A 23,369-nucleotide genomic window follows, 5' to 3' on the forward strand; every position below is an offset into this window, starting at 1 on the left:
CTCTTCACACGAGCTATCTTCCGTGGCCCCGTAGGCCTCATTGTCGTCTCCTACCTAGTCGACGACTTCTGTTGCCTCTACCACCTCGACGTCTGCGTCGTATCCGTAGTCGATCTCCTCCGTTGGAGGGGAAACTTGCAGATGAACCTCTTGCTCGTCTGCTTCTTCTCTGTCAAAGATATCCGCCGGGGCCGACTGCCGGGCCTCCTGGCGCGCCACGCGCCGAAGTCGAATCGTCTTCTTCGATCGAAACCTGGAACAAGCCATACAGTTGGCTTCATCGTGGTCCGGCGACAGGCACTTGTTGCACACAGGGTGGACGTCGATGTGCGGGTACTTAGATCCGCACATGGGACATTTCTTAAACGGACTCCGTTCCATGATGTCGTCGTAAGTCTTGCTGCGTCGACTGGGCCCCGAGTACCGAAAAGCCACGCGACTCCTCTGGACGTCTGACTCGGGAACTGAGCCGGAACAGAGTTGGGACCGAACGCAAACAATACCGACGGTTAAGATAAGGCCTTCGGGCCGTAAGAAAAGCCTAAATCGATTCCGAACTGGAGATGTCGAATATACATCCGAACCCAATGGCGGAAAAAAACAATCTGGGGATGGAGTCGATGCCCATGCGCACTGTAGTCCAGGGGAGGAGCCACCTATCTCGTGATACTTCGAAGACTCTTCCAGGACAACAATGTGCAATCATCCGGACCCAACACTAGGCGGGGATCTATGCTATAGATATGAATTTAGCAGCCCACATGCCTCGAACCTGGTTATACTGCTCCATTCTCCAACATTGCAAGAATCTCTAAACGGTGGTGAAGTAGATGTTTTGAAACAGATGGTTTAGGTGTAGTGGGAGGTGGAATTTGAAGAAATTCTAGAGTATGACCAAACTGAATAAGGTTGAGAATCCACTGGTCTGTAGTTATAGCCTGCCAGTGATGAAGATATGCAGATATTGTGCCCCCTAACTTGATTGGTGAGGAATGAGGAATAGCCAGATCCTGAAGGTGGTCATTAATGACGAGCTGAATTCTTTGTCGGACGTCCTGCTCTACCTTTTGCAGAACACCGGTTGTAAGCCACTGGAGGTGGCAGACGTTGGGTGTAATGGGGACGATAGGGCTAAGATGAAGAGGAGTAAGCGGGGTACCAATACTGCTGGTATCCTCCCCTTTAAGATGGAAGGCTTCTCTCTAGGGTACCTTGAAAGGCAACCTTACTAAACTGGAGCGCCCCAAAGACTTAGCTGTGTCTTTATAGCTTGTAGTGCCTCATCGACGTGATTCAGGTTTTGGACCTCAGGGTGGAAGGAAGTAGCTTTAAGTCAGCCCTGGCGGTGTAAAACTACAGCACCAGCCAGCAGTTAAAGGGCAATTGTAGCAATGTCCATTGCACAGTCTATGACTTCCGATGATGTGCGCTCTCCTAATCAACATCGAAGAAAACATACTTTATAGGATGTATTTCCAGGCAAATTGACAATAAATGAACATGGTTCAGTCCTATAGATCCCCACAACCAGTAAGGTCCAGCGTATGTAACGGTATATTGCTTTCAAAGAGCTGTCATAATTATAAGTTGTTACTGGTGAAAATGACACAAAAGGCTGTTTTTTTCAACTAATTTTCAATTGTTCCTATATTTAACTGTTTGTTTCTATAAAGAAACCTTGACGGCTCTACACAAATGACCCCTTGCTGAATTCAGAATTTTGTCTACGTTTCTAAAATGTATAGCTTTCCAGGATCCATTATTGCTTGAATACCCATTTCTCCCATTAACTGGAAGGAGGTTGAAAGCACAAAAAATAGCAAAAATAGGCTATGTCCCAGAAAAATGCCAAAACTGTGTAAAAAAAATGTTGGTTTTCTGACAAAAGTCTGTCAATCCTTAAAAGCTGGGAAAATGGTGATTTCAGCATCACAAACTCTTTTTGATACCATTTGCAGGGAAAAACCAAGACACTCATTTGCAGCCCATTTTTCCACAACGAAAACAAAATTTAGCTGTATTTTGGCTAATTTCTGGGACCCCTCAAGGGGAATCCACAAACCCTGGGTACCTTTAGAATCCCCATGAAGTTGGAAGAAAAGGACGTAAATTTGGCATGGATACCTTATGTGGTCAAAAAGTTACAGGGGTCTAAGCGCGCACTACCCCAAATAGCCAAAAAAAGGCTTTGCACAGAGGGGGGTGGGGGGAGCCGCGGACGGGTTAAGGCGCCTGCCTTCTTTGCTTGCAGGTGCTGTGATTGGTGCAGACGGGTTTCTGACCAGCATTGTGCTGCCTGAGGGATGATTGAATTAGGCTTTGAGGAACCAGTGAGACAAGCAGGAGCATCCTCTGGAGCCTTGTACTTTTTCGATTTTGGAAAAGGGGGGTGGTGATGGACAGAGTTTCTGAATGATGCAGAATACTCTTACCAAGTCAATAGATCATGGTTTTAATCCATCACCGTTTTTTAGCTCACTGCACCATCCCAGCTCAGAACCTGGCTATATGCAAATTAGTCTGTTCCTGTCCCAGTGCATGATGGGAACAGGGCAAACCAAACTACCAAGCCAATTCTTATACTGGGAAGGAAACAAGCTTCCGGGGACCGGTTTCTGGCATCACAGCCTTCTTCGGCCCGGCTTGCTTGAATCCTGATGGTGCAATGAGCAAGGGACTCACGTCTGAGTATACCCTCCCACACATAGTGTGGATAAAACCGATTTTGGAAAAGGGGGGTGGTGATGGACAGAGTTTCTGAATGATGCAGAATACTCTTACCAAGTCAATAGATCATGGTTTTAATCCATCACCGTTTTTTAGCTCACTGCACCATCCCAGCTCAGAACCTGGCTATATGCAAATTAGTCTGTTCCTGTCCCAGTGCATGATGGGAACAGGGCAAACCAAACTACCAAGCCAATTCTTATACTGGGAAGGAAACAAGCTTCCGGGGACCGGTTTCTGGCATCACAGCCTTCTTCGGCCCGGCTTGCTTGAATCCTGATTATGCAATGAGCAAGGGACTCACGTCTGAGTATACCCTCCCACACATAGTGTGGATAAAACCGATTTTGGAAAAGGGGGGTGGTGATGGACAGAGTTTCTGAATGATGCAGAATACTCTTACCAAGTCAATAGATCATGGTTTTAATCCATCACCGTTTTTTAGCTCACTGCACCATCCCAGCTCAGAACCTGGCTATATGCAAATTAGTCTGTTCCTGTCCCAGTGCATGATGGGAACAGGGCAAACCAAACTACCAAGCCAATTCTTATACTGGGAAGGAAACAAGCTTCCGGGGACCGGTTTCTGGCATCACAGCCTTCTTCGGCCCGGCTTGCTTGAATCCTGATGGTGCAATGAGCAAGGGACTCATGTCTGAGTATACCCTCCCACACATAGTGTGGATACTTTTTCTCCAGACGGGGAAGGAAAGCAGTAACTGTGGCCGGAGTCTTCATGACTTTCAAGCCCTCCTCCCAGATGTAACTTACAATAGGCATAGCTCTTACGGTTTTCCTGAATGGTTCCTTAAAATCAAAAAGGAAAAGTTTGTTTGCGTAGAAGGCATAGCTAAGTCGAATCGCTTATCAGCTCGCTCTAGTCAATTGTGGAACCCACCAATATCCTCGAGTGGTCTAATCAACAGGGATTGGAGTGGGAGATGGTGTGGGATTGAGGTAATCATCCCATTCATGATGTGGGTCTCGGGTCTCACCCTCCTGATGATCATCATCATAAGTCACCGAATCAAGAAGCAAAGCAGTTTGCGGGGAATGGTGAATAGAAGTAGGTAGCAAGAGTATATTTTGCCAGGGAGTAGATGGAGGAATGGACGCCACTGGCAGTGGTGGAGTGGCTGGCGCTGCAGAAGCAGAAGTCAGAGGTAAACGCTTCCTGTAGTCTGACAACATATATTGAAAGTCCGTGAGGAGTGCAGAGGGCGTGCAAACCATCTCCTCCTGTTACTGCAGTTGATATTGGTCCTGAGGGACGCAAGTTGTGACCCTCATACTCTTCGTCATCATAATCGTCATCTTGGCACTTTATGCGCAGTTCTGATGGGCTGTGTGCATATCCGCAAGGTCCTTCGTCATCATCATCCGAGGCTTGTTCTTCCGGCATCTGTGAGGGAAGCAACGGTGACACCTTACTAGGAGAGGTGTGTCTAGGGGTCAAATGCCTCAGTCTGTCCTGTTTTTACATTTTTCCAGCTTTTTCTGACATCGACTGTGTCGTCGGGCGAGTTGTGGATGGAGACGCAACCAACTCCGTCAAAACCATGGTGGTCGTCAATAGAGGGGATGTAGGCAGTAGGGGAATCAATGAAGGCTTTATATTAGACAACTATACTGACGGCACCTTTGGCATCGTTGGTTGCATTCGATGGACCATCGACGTGGATGACATGGAATCTGGTGTGGAAGAAGCGCCAATGGCAGCAAGGATCTACGACTGTGCTGATTTTCTCATCTAGGACTATGAGTTTGTCAACGGTAAGTCTCTCGTTAGCAGTCTGTCAGGCAGAGGAGCTAAGGAGTGTTTCTTAAAGGAATGCCTCACCTAGTGAGGTAGTGTAGGCGGCTCAAACCTGTTTTTTTAGGCCTACTGGACTTACTATTTTGCTCTTTGCGAGGAGATTTAGAAGGTCTGCGCCTGTAAGACAGCTAAGAGGTCTTTTTAGAGGCTTTATGGAGGTGGCTCAAGGGAAGAGTGAGCGAGATCTCTCCCTTTTATGAGATCGTTTGGAGGATGAAGATGATGCCTCCTCAATCATCACTGGACACAGTTTCCTTCCTAGCATTAAGCTTTTGCAGCCATAAGAGCAGACAACTCTCAATGTACTTCAAAGTTTTACAGGAGAAAGTGCAATATACCTTGCATTTTTTGGCCTTATGGTCAGGATAAAGGCAATAAATGCAGCCCTTGTGGGGGTCATCAGTGTGGAGGCATTTCTAGGAACAGGTACCACATGCCCTGAAAAGGCTCTTCTCCTTGTCAGACATGTTTGAGAAAAAAGACTAATACAGACTCAAGATGAAGAGAGTAATAGTCAATCCGTATAAATTAGCCAGAAAAATAGCATTTAAATGCTAAAATAAGCTTTCAAATGAAGAAAACCTGCTAGCACGACGTGTAGTTGAAAATCTGAGGGACTGGAGCTTCTGTCAGGAGTGTTCTAGAGGGCATGGCAACTGGATTGGTTCAAACCGATGTTTGGTCTCTTTTTTAACAATGCCTATGATATGCCATACAACTACAGGGCCTAGGGACTTTCTGGTCTATGTTTAGCTTAGCATTGCTATTGTAATGTACCGTGGGACTCCCATCTCGACGACGGGGAATGATTCAAGCAGGTTCCAATACTGGAGTAAGAACAGCCTACCCCGACAGACCTGCCAGAACTCTGATTAGCATGGTACAGGAGGACACCCTACAGGGAGGAATTCTGTGCAGCGTAGACAGAGGGCCCAACTACTGAATGCCTTCGGCACCAGGCAGAAGTTCAGGAGCAGGAGAATACCAGCGGAACTCACAGGATCTTGTAAAAGCATGTCTTCTACGGCGATACTAGGTACCCAAACCCCTGAAGCAAAGAAAAAAAGACTGGTGGTCCCCAGCAGTAGAGGTCATTCCTCCTAAACTTAGCCCATGGTATCCCATAGGTGAGCATTTGGGACAGTCCACGGCGCTCAATGACAGTTCAGTGACTGTTTCTTTAAAAGCAAGACAACTAACCTATAGCATATGGTACAAAGTGTACCCAGGGCCTGCAAATTAAATGGTCACTAGTGGACTGCAGTTCGAACTGTGCCACCACTAATACGACAGTGCAAAACAGGACTGCAGTTCTACTACTGTAGCCTGTCTGCAGTTTTAAAACTGTAGTTTCAACCTGATAAAATTACCCCTTTGATTGAGAAGTCACCCCTAGGTAGGCCTTAAATGCCAATAGGGCAGGGTGCATAGTATTTAAAAGTATGGCATGTAATGGTCTAATGCCAAACATGTTTACAGTGACAAAAGCCCAAAAGATTGTCACTTTAGCAGTTATCTGTTCAACAGGAATGCATCATGTTATCTCAACTTAGGGAAATTGGGTATAAAGTTCATTTTTGGGCTTTACAAGCATTTGGGCTTTACAACATTACAAGCCCAATTCATTGGTTAAGTAAGATTTGTACTAAATATTTTACAAAAGCTACTTTTAAAGTGTCCCAAGATGGCGATCGGCTTCTGCTAGGCGGAGAAGATTGCTGCCTCCTCGCTGGCACCAAAGCGGCGCCAGCCCAAGGCCGCCGATCCATCACCACCGGAGCCAGAGGTGAGAGCGACCAGGGCGGGGCGGGCGTTCACGGTGGAGAGCGGCTGTCCCACGACGTGAGTTCCCCGGCTTAGAGGCCCTCCTGCTGCAACAACCATTTACCCCGGAAGAAAGGAATCATTATAGAGGCCCCCACGGGCACGAACTGCATAACGCCCTCATCGCTCCTAGCGGGGCGGAAAGCGACGCACTGCCCACCTTGCTGCCAGTAACTGCCTGCCGAAGAGGTGCAGCCCTCTGTTCCCCCTCACTGTTTGCCCAGAGATGGGGTGCACACCGCTATTTTTTTTTTTTTTAAACTATAACACATATTCCAGTGGAACTGAAATACTTATTCATCAACGTCTTCCCCTTCAGCTTTATAAAACATATATTGACACAGCTGGGCAGTTCACGTTGGTTACTGTGAAGCTCATGGGATTTCACATTGCATTAATGTGTATTTACGCCCGGAATGTCGATGACCCGGATTTTTTACACACTCTACACACCCGACTTCTCCCGTTAGGCGCTGACTACATTTGCTTCGGAGGGGATTTTAATCTACTTTAACAACCTACTCTTGAGAGTACAACTGTTTATCCCGCCACCAAACCGCATGCCGTAAAGTCCTCGGTGACATGTGTGACTTACTCGGCCCGGTAGATATATGGCGAATGAGATTCCTTACAGAAAAGGTATATACACACTATTATGCTCTCCACGACACGTGGATGCGTTTAGATTTTTGGCAGCTTTCCTGTACGAAGTCTCCCTGGTTTCAGCCCATGACTCACTTGCCTAGAACATTTTCTGACCACTCACCTGTTGTCATTGGCTACGCTTCCGCAGACCGGAAGGCTGTGAGAGGCAGAGGAGGTCCCCGGGTCAGGCACTGCGTGATGCGTTTTATCAGCAGAAATTCGGGAATTCATAACTATGTACTGTGATCTAAATGTTGGCTCTGTCAGCACTTGGGAAACTGTTTGGGGGGCATTCAATGCGTATATCAGAGGGGAATGCATTGCCAAGCAAGCTGGAGAACTTAAATCATTGAGGAGCACCATCGCTAGTATTAAGGCCCGACTACAGACCTTGGATTAAGTACTACTTCACAGGCCGGAACCGACTGGACACGCTAAACGTTGGCTTTGTTATTGGAATTCAGGGAGGCGGCTGAGAGTGAAACCAATTTTTGGGGGACATACGCCACTGCTAGGCGCTACCGCGAGGGAGAAGGGCGGGGCGCACGTTAGCGCAGCTCCTGCACCCGTGTTTGGGGAAAGCCTATGTGGCTGCTATTCATTCTGAAGATGGACAGATTCACACTGACACGGCAGAAATCAGGGATGAATTTCATCGGTATTATACATCCTTTTATCCAGTACGGTTAGTATAAAAGGATGTATAATACCTTTTGATACTAACGAAGATTGTAGATCTTACCTAGATGAGATTGCCATGGTGTGGTTGGAAGACTTTATACAACAGTTCCTCAATGAGCCTTTTTCCAAGTAAGAGATAGTTAGCGCCATAGACGCCCACCAATTGCACTATTACTCCGGGTCTGGATGGCTTCACTGGTCTTTTTTATAAAAACTATAAGGATGTATTGGCGCCGTATCTTCTTGTGGTCTTTAATGAGGCCCTGGAGAAAAAAAAAGTTACCTTGCACTCTTCGTCAGGCGGTTATTGTCTTATTGCACGAGTTACTTACCTTCGGTAACGATATATCTGTAAGAAACAGTAGTTAGTGTAAGATTCCTAACTTTAGAATATCCCCAGGTGTCAGACTGGATCCGTAAAGTTTTGTGTAGCAGTACCTCTGTATGTCGGTAGGCGTTGTCTGCGGATCTGCGCCAGTCGTCGGCGCCGGGATGACGTCGGAGTACTTAGACTCCGCCCTCGCGCGCTGACGTCAGTTCTTATACACAGCTTTTCCGTGCCAGAAACGCAGAGCCATGATAAAAACCGGCACTGGTGCCATGAAACTAGGGCCCTCAAAGGGAAGAACTTTAACCCTAGATAACGGTTCACAAAACGGGGAGGGTGGGTGGGACGGTAAGGAATCTAACACAAACTACTGTTTTACAGATATATCGTTACCGAAAGTAAGTAACTTGTGCATCTGAAAGAAGCAGGTTAGTGTTAGATTCCTTACCTTAGAATAGATACCCCAGCAATACCAAACACGGCTGAGTTTGTCCGCCCTGGCGTTCAGGGAACCTGCCAGGTGTTGAACCAACAGGGAGATGCCCTGGTGTTTCAGCCATTGCCAGAGGCGCATAGCCTCTTGACAAAGGGTCCACAACCCACATCCCGCCCTGTTTGTTGCAGTACCACATGGCAATGGTGTTGTCCGTGAACACCTGTGTGAGAAGTTGGCCTGATATATGATGCTCACTAGTTCTATTGATCACCTTGTATCAGTCCAAACAACCCTTATGGTGATTGGTTGTAAGTCAAACTTATAGACCAGCTATCCTAATGGTAGCATGGGCAAAGCAGTCTTAGGCTAAACTCTTTTGGGATGTGAAGCCAGCTGTTTTACCACATATAACCCCTTGAATACCAGATGAAAGGACACCACACAGGTTGTTATAAAAATAAACAGTATATTTATTAATAACAAACACCTCTGAACTCTTTATGAGATCAGAGGGCTAAGCACATGACAATCTCTTAGGACAAATACGATAAGTTGCACAAAATTACAATGGTGCCCTAGGGGCACGGCAAACCATATACTAAGTAAATGGGTTAAGGAAATCAATAGAAGGAATGGAGCTGTCCAGAGGCTGTAGGATCGCTGGGACTACACTACCCTAACTTAAGGTAAGTAATAGGAGGCCACGGAACGCGTGTGCAGAGTGTGAACTCACACGCGGGATGCGTAACAACGTCTATGGACAGTACAGTTCAAGAAAAAGGTGAGGACGGACAATCCTGACTAGTTAGGACTAAAACGACTGAATCTGGACACTAGGAGAGTTAATCTACCCTTGAGCACCGAAATGCTCGTTACCTCACCCACGGGCTGCGGGTGCATAGGTGCGAAGTCGTGTCGGGTTTCTGCATTGGAGTCTATAGAGCCTGAAAGAAAAGATCCTGCAGGCGACCAGGAGGAAGATGTCCGGGGTGATCCAAGGGTGGATCAGGAATGCTGAAGACCTGAAAGCAGAGGGGACAATGTTCAAAGTCACTAGCCAGTGACTGGAGTGGAACCAGGAAGGTACCAGATGCTGTCGTCGCGATCAGGTGAAGAGTGGATGCCTGACTCTGCAGCCACGTGGACCAGGAGGTGTCTTGGACGACCAGGATGGAGGCATGAGCTGTCCCACGCAGGCTCTCGCTGTCGGCGGTGTTGGTTCCGGATTCGGCGTCAACAGGCCTTGGCAAAGGCAACCCACGCGGTGAGTGGAAAAGGCGTCTGGTGTGGACCAGGAGGGTCCGGAGTACGTCTCTTTTGGAAGGAAGCAAGGGCCAGTCTGGGGCAACCAGACCAGCAGCGTAGTTTTCAAGTTTCGTCGACTAAGGGGCCACTAGCCAGCCGGCAAGTGACCAGACAACGCGTCGAACAGCAAACAGGCAGAAGGGCCCCACGCAGATCTCGTGGATGCTGGAGGGCTGTTCTTCGGTGCAGGAGCTGCTCGGGGCTGGGGCTTCTCAATCCCCAAAGCACTTCGTCGAGGTTACCTCAGAAGTTGTGCTGGAAGTGAAGTGCAGTTTCTCCGACGTGTCTCGTCGCACCCACGGATCTCTGCTGTGCTGCAGATGTGAGTTGAGGTCGGAGAGGTCTGGGAATCCGGGTCTCGTCGGGCTCTGAAGTCTGGATCCTCGAGGGAAGACACCAAAGTGAAGCCGCTGGACGCTTGAAGGTGCCTGCTGGTGCAGGGTGGACACACCTTGCCCACAAGGGAGATTTCTTCAGTCTTCTGTGGAGCAGAACGTCGAAGTCCTGAGTTTCTTCTTGTAAAGTTTCAAGTCAGGATTAATCTAATTTGGAATGGGACCAGCTCCTATCTTTTCTCCTAAAGGGGGCTGTACTGGTGACTAGGTCCCTCCCATGGGTGGGAGCAGGAAGGGGGGTTACACCCCCCTATCCTTTGTCCGGTTTCGCGCCAGAACTGGGGCTGGAGAGCCCCAGCAACTGGTTTGACCCGGTGTATGCACTGGGCACCTTGTGTGCCCCAGGCATGTCTCATTCCTTTCAGGCCTCCCTACCTCAATACACAAAATCCTGTCTGGGGTGGTGCTAGCACCTCCCAAGGCAGGAAACCCTTTGTCCAGGCCTCCCTCACTGGAAGGACTCCCAGTAGCAGGAGGTCAGACTTGTGTCTGTGGTGGCAGCATCCATTTTGTGATGCTGAGGCTCGAGTTAACTTTAACCGGGGTTCACAGTTACATACATGTCGTGTCCCTCTAGAAGGGTGGAATGCTACCCCCGTCGCCAGAATTTGGGAGAGGGTAGTATTCCAATTCGTATGACACCTTACTCTACAAGTTTTGATAATGTTATACCAGAGTTAGCATTCAACCGCGAGGATTATAATGAACTTAAGAGTATATGGTGTTGCGTTATCATGGAACAGCTATAAGGAATTGGTTCCGCAAGCTGCAGACAGGCTCAGCTCATGCTAGAGCACCATCTCACATAATTCCAAGCACTCTGTCTTCAGGATTGATAAGGCCTGCCATAGGAGTGACTGATAGGCATATATGTGTCCATTTTGGGGTTAGATATAGGTAACTATATCTACAGCAAAGGGTGATTACACCACCTTGCCCCAGCTGTCTTACCAGCCAGTTGTGTCTGTTTAGATGGCCAGCCAAGGGTGGCAGAATACATGCTTCAGCCCCTGGTAGGCCTTGGGTACACCTATGCCCTGGGTACCTAAGGTACACTGTACAGGTACTGATAAGGTGGCCCAGTACCAATTGGTAAATGCACCTAAAGTACATGGATGTCAAATTAGAGAGAGAACAGCTAGGCTGCGGTCTGATTAGCAGGCTCACAGCCAGGGAAAGTCGCAAACCAGTGAAGCAAAAAGCAAAAATCTGGGGTGACCATAGGATTGCAGACCCCACTCTCCTACATACCCCACCCACCCCCCAAACTTAGGGACATTAAACTAACCTTGACCAGCTGAGTCTTCCTGTTCTAAGTGGAAATACCTGGAGAGACCATCTGCATTGCCATGGTCAGTCCCTGGTCTGTGCTCCACTGTAAAGTCCATCCCCTGTAGGGAAATGGACCACCTAAGAAGTTTGGGGGTTTCACCCTTCATTTGATTTAGCCATAAGAGGGGCTTATGGTCGGTCTGAATCTTGAAGTGAGTTCCAAACAAGTATGGCCTCAACTTCTTCAGGGCCCAAACCACAGCAAAGGCCTCCCTCTCAATAGCTGACCAACGTTTCTCTCTAGGGGTCAGCCTTCTACTTATAAAAGCAATGGGCTGGTCATGACCATCAATATTCAGTTGAGATAGAACAGCTCCCACACCCAACTCAGATGCATCTGTTTGGACAATGAAGGGTTTGGAGTAGTCAGGACTCTTGAGAATAGGTGCAGTACACATGGCCTGCTTTAGGTCATCGAATGCCTTCTGACAGCTAACTGTCCACTGAACTTTCTTTGGCATTTTCTTGCTTGTCAAGTCATTAAGTGGTGTCACAATGGACCCATAATTTTTGACAAACTTCCTATAGTAACCAGACAGGCCCAAGAAAGCTCTGACCTGTGTCTGGGTGGTTGGAGGAGCCCAGTCCTTTACGGCCTGTATCTTGCTCTCCAAGGGTTGAACCTGGCCTCCACCTACAAGGTGGCCCAGGTATACAACCTGACTCAGCCCTATCTGGCACTTGGTGGCCTTGATAGTGAGGCCTGCCTTTTGCAGGGCCTCCAAAACTTTCCTCAGGTGGATCAGGTGATCCTCCCAGGTGGAGCTGAATACAGCAAAATCATCTAGATATGCTGCACAAAAGTCATCCAACCCGGTGAGAACTTGGTTCACCAACCTTTGAAAAGTGGCAGGTGCATTTTTCAAACCAAAGGGCATCACCACAAATTGGTAATGACCTCCTGGGGTAGAAAATGCTGTTTTGGCCTCGGCATCCTCAGCTAACGTTATTTGCCAATAACCAGCTGTTAGGTCAAATGTACTCAAGAAGGTGGCAGAAGCCAACTTATCTATGAGTTCATCTGCCCTAGGTATTGGATGGGCATCTGTCTTAGTGACAACATTGAGATCTCTGTAGTCTACACAAAACCTCATCTATCTCTTACCATCCTGGGTGTGAGGTTTTGGCACTATAACTACAGGACTAGCCCAAGGGCTCTCTGAGGGTTCAATGACTCCCAATTCCAACATCTTTTGTACTTCTTTCTTTATGCAGTCCCTGACATGGTCAGGTTGCCTGTAGATTTTACTCTGGACAGGCAGACTGTCACCAGTGTCCACCTCACGGGTGCACCAGTTTGTCTGACTGGGTGTCAGTGAGAACATTTGTCTAAAGGATTGAAGAACTTGTTTGCAATCCTCTTGTTGATGCTCAGAGAGGCTGTCAGAAAAGACTACACCATCAACTGACCCATCATCAGGGTTCTGAGTGAGCAGGTCTGGGAGAGGGATACTCTCTTTCTCCTGTCCCTCATCTGTGGCCATGAGCAAGCCCATGTCCTCCCTATAGACAAATGCCTTGAGCCTGTTTACATGAAGCACCCTGTGGGGGCTCCTGGGAGTTCCAAGGTCCACCAGGTAGGTGACCTCTCCCTTTTGCTCCATGATGGTATGGGGTCCAGACCATTTGTCTTGGAGAGCTGCTGGGTCCACTGGCTCCAACACCCACACCTTCTGTCCTACATGATAAACAGTTAGGACAGCCTTTTGGTCATGCCAAGCTTTTTGAAGTTCTTGGCTGGCCTCAAGGTTTTTGGATGCCTTCTCCATGTACTCTGCCACCCTGGAGCGGAGACCAAGTACATAGTCCACTATGTCAAGTTTAGGCTTTTTGAGAGGTAACTCCCATCCTTCCTTTACAAGACATAGGGGTCCTCTTACAGGATGCCCAAACAGAAGTTCAAAAGGGTTGTACCCAACCCCCTTCTGTGGGACCTCTCTGTAAGCAAACAGGAGACAGGGTAAAAGGATGTCCCATCTTCGCCTAAGCTTTTCAGGTAACCCTTTTATCAACCCTTTTAGGGTCTTGTTGAATCTCTCCACAAGCCCATTGCACTGTGGGTGATAGGGTGTGGTAAATTTGTAATTTACACCACAGTCCTTCCACATTGCAGTCAAGTATCCTGACATGAAGTTTGCACCTCTGTCAGAGACAACCTCCTTAGGAAACCCCACTCTGGAGAAAACTCCAAGCAGGGCCCTGGCCACAACAGGAGCTGTAGTGGTCCTAAGGGGAATAGCTTCTGGATACCTGGTGGCATGATCCACTACCACCAGTATAAACCTGTGCCCAGATGCTGTTGGGGGGTCCATTGGTCCAACAATGTCTATCCCCACTCTCTCAAAGGGCACCCCCACCACAGGTAGTGGTATAAGGGGGGCCTTTGTTGTGCCACCTGATTTGCCACTGGCTTGACAGGTGACACATGAGCGACAAAACTCTTTAGTGTCTTCAGACATGTGAGGCCAGTAAAAGTGTGGGGCAAGCCTGTCCCAAGTCTTGTTCTGGCCTAAGTGACCTGCAAGGGGAATCTCATGGGCTAAGGTGAGAAGGAAACCTCTAAGAGACAAGGGGATGACCAGCCTTGTCTCAGAGTATAGGAGTCCTTCATCCCAGTATACCTTGTGGGCACCTGTAGCATTCCCTGCAGCCTCAGCGGCAGCCTGCTGTCTGAGGGGTTCAAGGGAGGAACAGTCTAACTGTGCCTGTCTCAAGTCTGCCCTGGAAGGTCCCCCCTGTCCCAAGAAACTCAACCTGTTCAGGTTCAAGCTCTTCTAGGACAGTTCCTTCTGGGGTCTTTGGGTCAGCCTCCTGAGAGGGCTGATCCTCAACCTGAGGCAGGGGGGAAGGCTCTGCCTTAACCCTACTGTTCTTCCTCTTGGGTAGTGTCTGGTCCATTCTTCCAGGATCCAGCACTTGTTCAGCTGGGCATTTCTTGGCCTGTGACCTGGTCACAGCAAGGACATGTGAGGAGAGACCTAGCATTTCTACATGAGTCCTGTACTCCACATCTGATCACAGTGAGGATTCCAAATCATTGCCCAAGAGACAATCTACTGGGCGATCTGAACTAACTACAAACCTTTTGAGGCCAGCTACCCCTCCCCAGGAGAAGTTAACAACTGCCATACTGTGATTGGTAGTGACGTTGCTAGCATTGGTCACTAGGTAGTCTGAAACTAGCATGATCTGATCAGGGTCCACAAATGTTGGTGTCACCATAGTGACACTGGCACATGTGTCCTATAGGCCTGAGCCATTTTTCCATTGATTAAAGGCGTTTGCCTCTATTTGCCCAGAGTACTAGGACTTACAGTAGGGGTCATATCCATGTCCCCAGTACAAACAAGAACAGCCTGAGTAGGTATTCTGACTAAGTCAGAACCCACCTCAGTTCCCAGGGTTAACCCTACTATAGATTTGGGGGGTACACTACCACTGCTAACTGTACTAGGGGGTGCAGGTGTCTTAGGGACAGTAGTGGTAGGAGTTTGGCCTTTCTTGGTGCACTCACTAAACCAGTGAGTCTTACTTTTACAGTATTGGCACCATGGTTTCTTTGGACCATCATTCTTCTTCTTTTGGAGATACTGGGACCCACCCTCCTTAGATTGTTGGGGCCCTGTTGAAGACTTATGGTCATTTTGCTTATTCTCATTATTACCCTTCTGGTCTGCTTTCTTTTGGCCACCACCCTGGTTCTGGTTCTGCTGATTGACCCTGGTTCTGACCCATCTGTCTGCCTTCTTTCCCAATTCTTGGGGAGAGGTCAGATCTGAATCAATCAGGTGCAGATGCAACAACTGGTTCTGACAATTATTTAAGATTTGTTCTCTCATAATTAGATTATACAATCCTGTGTAATCAGTAACCTTACTTCCCAGTAACCAGCCTTCCAAAGCCTTAGTGGCACAATCAAGAAAGTCAGTCCAATCCTGAGCCTGAGTTTTCTGGGTGTCCCTGAACATCAACCTGTACTGTTCAGTTGTTAAGCCAAACCCATCAATCAGTGTAGTTTTCAGGACTTGGTAATCATTAGCATCCTTATCTCTAACAGTGAGGAGCTTATCTCTACCCTTTACCTTCAAAGGAGAGCCACAATATTGCTGCCCACTGACTCTGGGGTACCTGCTGTACTTTGCAGACCCTCTCCAGAGCAGTTATCCACTTGTGGATATCATCTCCTGTCTTATAGGAGGGCACTATTTTACTCAGGTGTCTATTATCAAAACTCCTGTCTTTATCCCTAGGGATATTGCTGCCACCAGTGGGTGCTAACCCACTCAACTGTTGCTCTCTAGCAAAGGCAAGTTTCTCTTTGGCAAGGGTAAGTTCTTCCCTTTGAATCCTCAGATTAACTTCCTTCATCTTTGCCTCATGCTCTCTCCTCTGAGGGGAAGTCATTCTCCTCTGAGCAGATGCATGAGAGGCATGGGAGTGAACAGATCTGTTGGAGTCCCTAGAAGGAGATCTATCTCTCCTGACCCCAAAGTTAGGCCTGCTAGTGGATGGCACTGGGGCTCCCCCAGTTCTTTCCCTATGTAGGTCTAAGTTGGCCCTTGTAAGTCCACTGACTAAAGGTTGGCCATTTTCTGCCTCATCCTCAGATAAGCTTCCCTCTTCATTACCCTCTACATTCTCTGTTTCAGGGTGGTTAGAGTCTGGATCACCTTCAAAGGGGGGCATGCTCCCATCTGGATTAGAGGGGCCTGCATTGGCAGCCCTTCAGGCATCATATGTCTCTAAGAGACCTAACAGAAAGGGAGTGGTAGGGTTAGAACCCTGTTTGTTTCCTGGAGGTACAAAATTGTCTCATCTCTTGGAAACTGAGGGATGCATTTCTGGAAAGGACCTGTGGAGGGTCACTAACCACAAGGGGAGCCACTGAGATCTCTCCTGTGGTAGACATGCTTTCTAGTGAGGTGTAAGTGATGCACTTACCTACACTATGGGTTTTCCTACTGATCCCTTGCCAAGAGTTGTAGTCAGGGTGTGCTAGGCCCTTTCTACTACAAAAGCTGGTTCAGTAGAACTCAGTATTTCTCAGCTTGTTATATGTACCTATGGTACCTTATGTGATCTTTCAAATGGTATTTCAAGATTATATTTGGTAAAAACAACAGCAAGCTCAAATCCCAACCGCTGCACACCAATGTGAGAAGTTGGCCTGATATATGATGCTCACTAGTTCTAGTGATCACCCTGTATCAGTCCAAACAACCCTTATGATGATTGGTTGTAAGTCAACCTTATAGACCAGCTATCCTAATGGTAGCATGGAAAAAGCAGTCTTAGGCTAAACTCTTTTGGCATGTGAAGCCAGCTGTTTTACCACATATAACCCCTTGAATACCAGATGAAAGGACACCACACAGGTTGTTATAAAAATAAACAGTATATTTATTAATAACAAACACCTCTGAACTCTTTATGAGATCAGAGGGCTAAGTAGACAACAAAAGAGGTGACTGGGCTGTTCCTAGAGGAAGGGAAGGAAGGAAAAGGTCACTCGGGAAGGGGCCAGGACAGAGTAGATAGTGTGGGTGAGAGTAAAATGTGGCTCAAGGTACCGGAAAGCAATTTTATTCTGGTGGTCCTCTGCCACAGGTAAAATCAAGGATAGCCGGTACTCATGGGAACTATGGTTTCCCAGAGTGATAAGTTGCACAAAATTACAATGGTGCCCTAGGGGCACGGCAAACCATATACTAAGTAAATGGGTTAAGGAAATCAATAGAAGGAATGTAGCTGTCCAGAGGCTGTAGGATCGCTGGGACTACACTACCCTAACTAGGTAAGTAATAGGAGGCCCACGGAACGCGTGTGCAGAGTGTGAACTCAAACGCGGGATGCGTAACAGCGTCTATGGACAGTACAGTTCAAGAAAAAGGTGAGTACGGACAATCCTGACTAGTTAGGACTAAAACGACTGTGAATCTGGACACTAGGAGAGTCAATCTACCCTTGAGCACCGAAATGCTCTTGTTACCTCACCCAGGGGCTGCGGGTGCATAGGTGCGAAGTCATGTCGGGTTTCTGCGTTGGAGTCTATGGAGCCTGAAAGAAAAGATGCTGCAGGCGACCAGGAGGAAGATGTCCGGGGTGATCCAAGGGTGAATCAGGAATGCTGAAGACCTAAAAGCAGAGGTGACAATGTTCAAAGTAACTAGCCAGTGACTGGAGTGGAACCAGGAAGGAACCAGATGCTGTCGTCGCGATCAGGTGAAGAGTGGACGCTTGACTCTGCAGCCACATGGACCAGGAGGTGTCTTGGACGACCAGGATGGAGGCACGAGCTGTCCCACGCAGGCTCTCGCTGTCGGCGGTGTTGGTTCCGGATTCGGCGTCAACAGGCCTTGGCAAAGGCAACCCACGCGGTGAGTGGAAAAGGCGTCTGGTGCGGACCAGGAGGGTCCGGAGTACTTCTCTTTTGGAAGGAAGCAAGGGCCAGTCTGGAGCAACCAGACCAGCAGCGTAGTTTTCAAGGTTCGTCGTCTAAGGGGCCACTAGCCAGCCGGCAAGTGACCAGACAACGCGTCGAGCAGCAAACAGGCAGAAGGGCCCCACGCAGATCTCGTGGATGCTGGAGGGCTGATCTTCGGTGCAGGAGCTGCTCGGGGCTGGGGCTTCTCAATCCCCAAAGCACTTCGTCGAGGTTACCTCAGAAGTTGTGCTGGAAGCGAAGTGCAGTTTCTCCAAGATGGCCGGTCCCACGTGTCTCGTCGCACCCACGGATCTCAGCTGTGCTGCAGATTTGAGTTGAGGTCAGAGAGGTCTGGGAATCCGGGTCTCGTCGGGCTCTGAAGTCTGGATCCTCGTGGGAAGACGACAAAGTGAAGCCGCTGGACGCTTGATGGTGCCTGCTGGTGCAGGGTGGACACTCCTTGCCCACAAGGGAGATTTCTTCAGTCTTCTGTGGAGCAGAACGTCGAAGTCCAGAGTTTCCTCTTCTAGAGTAGGTCATGATTAATCTAATTTGGAATGAGACCTACTTCTACCTTTTCTCCTAAAGGGGGCTGTACTGGTGACTAGGTCCCTCCCATGGGTGGGACCAGGAAGGGGGGTGGTTACACCCCCTATCCTTTGTCCGGTTTCGCCAGAACTGGGGCTGGAGTGCCCCAGCAACTGGTTTGAACTGGTGTATGCACAGGGCACCTTGTGAGCCCCAGGCATGTCTCATTACTTTCAGGCCTCCCTCCCTCAAACACAAAATCCTGTCTGGGGTGGTGCTAGCACCTCCCAAGGCAGGAAACCCTTTGTCCAGGCCTCCCTCGCTGGAAGGACTCCCAGCAGCAGGAGGTCAGACTTGTGTCTGTGGTGGCAGCATCCATTTTGTGATGCTGAGGCTCGAGTTAACTTTAACCGGGGTTCACAGTTACATACATGTCGTGTCCCTCTAGAAGGGTGGAATGCTACCCCCGTCGCCAGAATTGGCGAGGGGGTAGTATTCCAAATCGTATGACACCTTACTCGACATGTTTTGATAATGTTATACCAGAGTTAGCATTCAACCGCGAGGAATATAATGCACTTAAGAGTATATGGTATAGCGTTATCATGGAACAGCTATAAGGACTTGGTTCCGCAAGCTGCAGACAGGCTCAGCTCATGCTAGAGCACCATCTCACATAATTCCAAGCACTCTGCCTTCAGAATTGATACGGCCTGCCATAGGAGTGACTGATAGGCATATATGTGTCCATTTTGGGGTTAGATATAGGTAACTATATCTACAGCTACAGCTGGTGTTTTCATTTAGAGACCACTCTGACTCCCTCTTCTCCAACTTTCGAAACTGCCTTGGCAACATTTGCTCATGGATGGCGGCCAATCATCTTGCTTTAAACACTGATAAAACTGAGGTCCTCTTTTTTAGTCGGAAATGTACTCCCCCCGCAACTTTATGGTGGCCTACCGTCCTCAATCCTCCTCCTATACCAGTGAAGTCTGCTCGTAACCTTGGTTTTGTATTTGACAACACCTTGTCCGGCAAAGCCCAGGTTAACAAAGTTACAGCGGCCTGTTTTAATAAGTTGCGTATGATTAGGAAGATTTTTCCTTTCCTCCCCCTGACTTCCCGTAAAACGGTGGTCCACGCACTTATTACGTCACATCTCGATTACGCCAATAGCCTATATGCCGGTGCCCCCCAATATCTTATAGACCGACTACAAATCATTCAGAACGCGGCAGCAAGGCTCATTGGAAACATTCCTGCCCGCAACTCGGTCAGAGCATTCCGAGACGAGCTACATTGGCTCCCCATTGCCCGTCGCATTGACTTCAAAGTTCTGGTCCTTGCGTTTCGGGCAATTAATGGAACCGGCCCGGTCTATCTGAGAAAAAGGCTCAAATTATCATCCTCAGTAAGACACCTGAGATCTAACAGCCTACGTCTGCTGAATGCCCCCAGATTCAGGCTCTCCCGAAGTGGCGGCAGAACCTTCACCGTCACAGCCGCCAAGCTTTGGAATAGCCTTCCTCTAGAGCTTAGGTTCATCGAGTCTGAGCTAGTCTTCCGACGCAAGTTAAAAACCTGGCTGTTTGCCAAACGCTAATCTTACCTCTAGCCCTTGGTTTGCCATTTGACTGGACATGTTCTTGGTTTTTCTCTCGTGTGATTACCTGTAATCTTAGCGCCGGGACACCTCCGTTGGAGGTAGCCGCGCGCTCTATAAGTTTCATAAAATAAATAAATAAATAAAATAAATACAGCAAAGGGTGATTACACCACCTTGCCCCAGCTGTCTTACCAGCCAGTTGTGTCTGTTTAGATGGCCGGCCAGGGGTGGCATAATACATGCTTCAGCCCCTGGTAGGCCTTGGGTACACCTATGCCCTGGGTACCTAAGGTACACTGTACAGGGATAAGGTGGCCCAGTACCAATTGGTAAATGCACCTAAAGAACATGGATGTCAATTTAGAGAGAGAACAGCTAGGCTGTGGGTCTGATTAGCAGGCCCACAGCCAGGGAAAGTCGTAAACCTATGAAGCAAAAATCTGGGGTGACCATAGGATTGCAGACCCCACTCTCCTACAACCTGCACCACACTTCCCCGGACAGAGGAAAGGAAGGCTTTCAGTGCAAGACAGATCGCCCGCAGCTCCAGAAGGTTGATGTGGAGCCGGAGACCAGAGGCCTCTGATCTCCGCCTCTCCCATGTGGCCCCCCAACCCAGGAGAGACACATCTGTCACTACTACGTGCTCCGGTTGGGGTAGCGAGAGGGATCTGCAGCTGACCCTATCACGGTCCTTGAGCCACCACTGCAACTGTTTCGCAGTGCCCTCCGAGATCAGGACGTGGTCGGACAGGTTGCCCTGATGCTGGGCCCACTGAAACTTCAGGTCCCACTGCAGAGCCCGCATCCGCCATCTGACGTGATGCACCAGCAGGTTGCAGGAGACCATCAGCCTCAGAAGTCGCAGCGTCAACCTGACCGAGACTCTGGATAAAGGCTGAAAGATCAGAATCAGAGCCTGAATATCCCGTACCCGCTGTTTGGGAGGATAAACACGAAACTGCGCAGAATCCAGAACCGCTCCGATGATGAGGAGCTTCTGAGAGGGACACAGGTGTGACTTCGGCACATTGACGGAGAACGCCAGCAGGGGCAGGTCAGCCGTAGTCTGGAGGTGGCTGACGACTGTCTGGGGCAAGCCCGCCTTCAACAACCAGTCGTCAAGATAAGGGAAGACTGACACCCCTAATCTGCGCAGATGAGCTGCGACCACCGCCATCACTTTCGTGAACACCCGAGGGGCGCTGGTAAGGCAGAAGGGGAGCACGGTAAACTAAAAGTGCTCGTGGCCTACCGTGAACCGCAGGTAACGCCGGTGGGCCGGCAGGATGGGGATGTAAAAATATGCGTCCTGCAAGTCCAATGCTACCATCCAGTCTCCGGGTTCTAGGGCAGCTAAGACCTGAGCCAAAGTCAGCATCTTGTACTTCTCCTTCCCGAGGAAGCCGTTGATGTTCCGCAGATCCAAGATAGGGCGTAGGCCCCCTTTGCCCTTCTTGGAAACCAGAAAGTAGTTGGAGTAACAACCACACCCTACTTCTGGCCCAGGAAGGCGCTCGATGGCCCCCTTGGCCAAGAGGGCCGTAACTTCCTCTTGCAGAAGTTGCAAGTGATCCCCCGACATGCGGTGGTACTGCGGTGGCATGGCTGGAGGGGTTGCCTCGAAGGGGAGGGAGTAGCCCCTTCGGACGTTTTGCAGCACCCACCTGTCCGATGTGATGGTGCGCCAGTGGAGGAGGTGATGACGAACCCTGCCCCCCACTGGTGTCAAATGGTCCTGAAAGCTCGGACTAGGAAGGCTTTGAGGCGGATGCTGCGGGGTGGAAGTGGACTAGCCTCGCCGCTGTCCCCTGGCACCGCCACGGCGGTTACCACGTCCGCCGCCGCGCTGGATTTTAGACTGCGGCCCGTGGCTGGCAGGACGTGAGGGAGCGCCCCTTCCTTGGCGAAAGGCAGAAGTTTGCTGGCGTAGGCCCGACAGACCCAAGGACTTGGCCGTAACCCTGGAGTCCATGAAACGCTCAAGCGCACTGTCTGCCTTGTCGCCAAAGAGGCATCGGCCATCAAACGGCATGTCCATGAGTGTGTTCTGGACATCAGCCGAGAAGTTGGCGGACCTCAGCCAGGCGTGGCGGCAAACCGCCACCGTCGTGGAAATCGCCCTGCCTAGCGAGTCCGTGGTATCCAGCCCACATCGAATAGAGTACCGTGCTGCATCTTGCCCTCAGCAAGGGCTTGAGCGAGTTTTGCCCGGGCCTCCTCCGGGCAGTCTGGCAGCACGTCCGCAACCGTGTCCCACAGAGAGTGGGTGTAACGGCCCAAAAGGCAAGCGGTGTTGACCGACCGCAACCCCAAACTAAGTGAGGAGAGCAGCTTCTTACCGAACTGGTCATACCTTTTGGATTCCCTATCAGGAGGGGCAGTCGGGAACGCGGCCTGGGAGTTAGAGGCCTGGATAACCAGGCTCTCGGGGTGGGGTGGGTGGACAGGAAGCTAGGGTCGCCCGGGGCCGGGCGCTGGCATCTGGCCACGTTCCGATCTACTGGGGGGTCTGTAGCGGGCTTGGACCAGGTGCCAAACAGAACGTCAGTAAGGGCCTCATTAAACGGCAGTAGAGGCTCCGAAGAGCATGCCTGCGGTTTGAGGACCTCGGTGAGGAGGTTAGTCCTCACGGCCGCGGCGGGGAGCTCAAGAGCCAAGGCCTTGGCCGCCCTCCACACCATGCTGTATGCAGCCCCCTCCTCCGTAGCCTCGGTAGGAGGGGAGACAAATCCAGTGTCGGGTGAAGTGTCCAGACCACTGGCCTCCCCTAGCTCAACTGCCCAGTCCAGATACGACTGGCACTCCCGTGCCAGAGGGTCCTCAGACCCCTCCCAATCCTCCTCGCCCCCATCTCCTGATAGTCAGGTCCAAAGGATGGGGCCGGATCATAGAAGAATTGCTTTTCTCTTGGGGTCGAATGCAGCGTCGAGCGACGCCGGATCCGGACCGAGGGGGGGGGACCGGGGATGACGACGTCCGGGGACGGCGTCGAGGGCGACACTCTGGGGGTCGGTGCAGGCGAAGGGGTCGTAAGGTCAACCAGCGGCGGCCCGGATCCGGATCCAGTGGGGCCCTGCGGCATCGGGACCGGAGTCGTCGACGGCGCCGGGGCAAAAGCACCCGACGGCGCCGGGGCCGGAGCCACCGCCCCGCTAGGGCACCCAGACGGACTCCCGGGGCCCAGAGGCACCTCCGTAGGGCCCATCGGAGGGGAGCGATTCCTCATGGCCACGAGGAAGGCGCTGATCTCCGGCGTCACGTTCAGCCCAGGGACCAGTGGGTATGGAGCTGGGCGTGGCGCCTGTGGCTCCGGCGG

General features: G+C 50.0%; 1 protein-coding gene across 1 annotated transcript in view; it reads right to left on the reverse strand.

Annotated features, from left to right (window-relative positions):
* The window catches only part of ANKHD1 (ankyrin repeat and KH domain containing 1), a 1,380,661-nt gene that overhangs the window by 749,269 nt on the left and 608,023 nt on the right, over window positions 1–23,369 (reverse strand). The window lies entirely within an intron of this gene.

The sequence above is a fragment of the Lissotriton helveticus genome, chromosome 7, assembly GCF_964261635.1.
Source record: "Lissotriton helveticus chromosome 7, aLisHel1.1, whole genome shotgun sequence".
NCBI lineage: Eukaryota > Metazoa > Chordata > Amphibia > Caudata > Salamandridae > Lissotriton > Lissotriton helveticus.